The 1,865-nt window shown below is 36.6% G+C and overlaps 1 non-coding gene across 1 annotated transcript; it reads left to right on the forward strand.

The window, feature by feature from the left end:
* Positions 1–358: 358 nt before the first annotated feature.
* LOC112700063 (small nucleolar RNA R71) lies at positions 359–466 on the forward strand. Its single transcript, XR_003152986.1, has one exon. It is a non-coding gene; the product is annotated as a small nucleolar RNA R71 (small nucleolar RNA).
* The last annotated feature ends 1,399 nt before the right edge of the window (positions 467–1,865 follow it).

Consider the following 1,865-nt stretch of genomic DNA (forward strand, 5'->3'; position numbering starts at 1 on the left):
TCTCAGGATCATAAGCTTCTTCTTCAGATGAAGCGTCCTTAGTACTGCCTGGTGCAGCTTGCATTCCAGACAGACTTTGAGAAATCATATTGACTTGCTGAGTCAATATTTTGTTCTGAGCTAATATGGCATTTAGAGTATCAATCTCAAGAACTCCTTTCTTCTGATTCGTCCCATTGTTCACAGGATTCCTTTCAGAAGTGTACATGAATTGGTTATTTGCAACCATTTCAATGAGTTTTTGAGCTTCTGCAGGCGTCTTCTTCAGATGAAGAGATCCTCCAGCAGAGCTGTCCAATGACATCTTGGACAGTTCAGACAGACCATCATAGAAGATACCTATGATGCTCCATTCAGAAAGCATGTCAGAAGGACACTTTCTGATCAATTGTTTGTATCTTTCCCAAGCTTCATAGAGGGATTCACCTTCCTTCTGTCTGAAGGTTTGAACTTCCACTCTAAGCTTACTCAATTTTTGAGGTGGAAAGAACTTTGCCAAGAAGGCATTGACTAGCTTTTCCCAAGAGTTCAGGCTTTCTTTAGTTGTGAGTCCAACCATATCCTAGCTTTGTCTCTTACAGCAAAAGGGAATAGCATAAGTCTGTAGACCTCAGGGTTAACCCCATTGGTCTTGACAGTGTCACAGATTTGCAAGAATTCAGCTAAAAACTGATGAAGATCTTCCAATGGAAGTCCATGGAACTTGCAATTCTGTTGCATTAGAGAAACTAATTGAGGCTTAAACTCAAAGTTGTTTGCTCCAATGGCAGGAATAGAGATGCTTCTCCCCTAGAAGTCGGGAGTAGGTGCAGTAAAGTCACCCAGCACCTTCCTTGCATTGTTTGCATTGTTGTTGTTTTCAGCTACCATGTCTTCTTCTTTGAAGATTTCTGTTAGGTCCTCTACAGAGAATTGTGCTTTAGCTTCTCTTAGCTTTCGCTTCAAGGTCCTTTCAGGTTCAGGGTTAGCTTCAACAAGAATGCCTTTGTCTTTGCTCCTGCTTATATGAAAGAGAAGAAAACAAGAAAATATGGAGTCCTCTATGTCACAGTATAGAGATTCCTTGAGGTGTCAGAGGAAAAGATGAATAGAAGGAGGAGGTAGAAGAATTCGAACTTATCAAGAGGGATAGAGTTCGAATTGTGCATTGAGGAGAAGTGTTAGTCCATAAATAGAAGAATGTGAGAAGAGGGAAAGAAATTTTCGAAAATTAAAGTGAATTAATTAAAAGAAATTTTGAAAAATGGTAATTGATTTTCGAAAACTAAGATTGGGAAAGAAATTAAGTGAAATTTGAAAAAGATTTTGAAATTAGAAATCAAAAAGATATGATTGAAAACTATTTTGAAAAAGATGTGATTAAGAAGATATGATTGAAAAGTTATGGTTTTAAAAAGATTTGATTGAAAAGATATGATTGAAAAACAATTTAAAAAGATTTGATTTTTAAAATCAATGACTTGGCTAACAAGAAAAGATATGATTCAAACATTAAACCTTTCTCAACAGGAAAGGCAACATACTTGAAATGTTGAATCAAATCATTAATTGTTAACAAGTATTTTTGAAAATGGAAAGAAATTGATTTTGAAAATATATGATTGAAAAGATATGATTTGAAAAAGATTTGATTTTGAAAAACTATGAAAACTTGAAAAAAATTGAATTAAAAATAGAATCTTCCCTCTTGTGCCATCCTGGCGTTAAACGCCCAGAATGGTATCCATTCTGGCGTTTAACGCCCAAAATGCTACCCTTTTGGGTGTTAAACCCCCAGCCAGGGCACCTGGCTGGCGTTTAAACGCCAATTTTCCTTCTTCACTGGGCGTTTTGAACACCCAGCTTTTTCTGTGTAATTCCTCTGC

This window comes from Arachis hypogaea, chromosome 6, assembly GCF_003086295.3.
Source record: "Arachis hypogaea cultivar Tifrunner chromosome 6, arahy.Tifrunner.gnm2.J5K5, whole genome shotgun sequence".
In the NCBI taxonomy this organism is placed as follows: domain Eukaryota; kingdom Viridiplantae; phylum Streptophyta; class Magnoliopsida; order Fabales; family Fabaceae; genus Arachis; species Arachis hypogaea.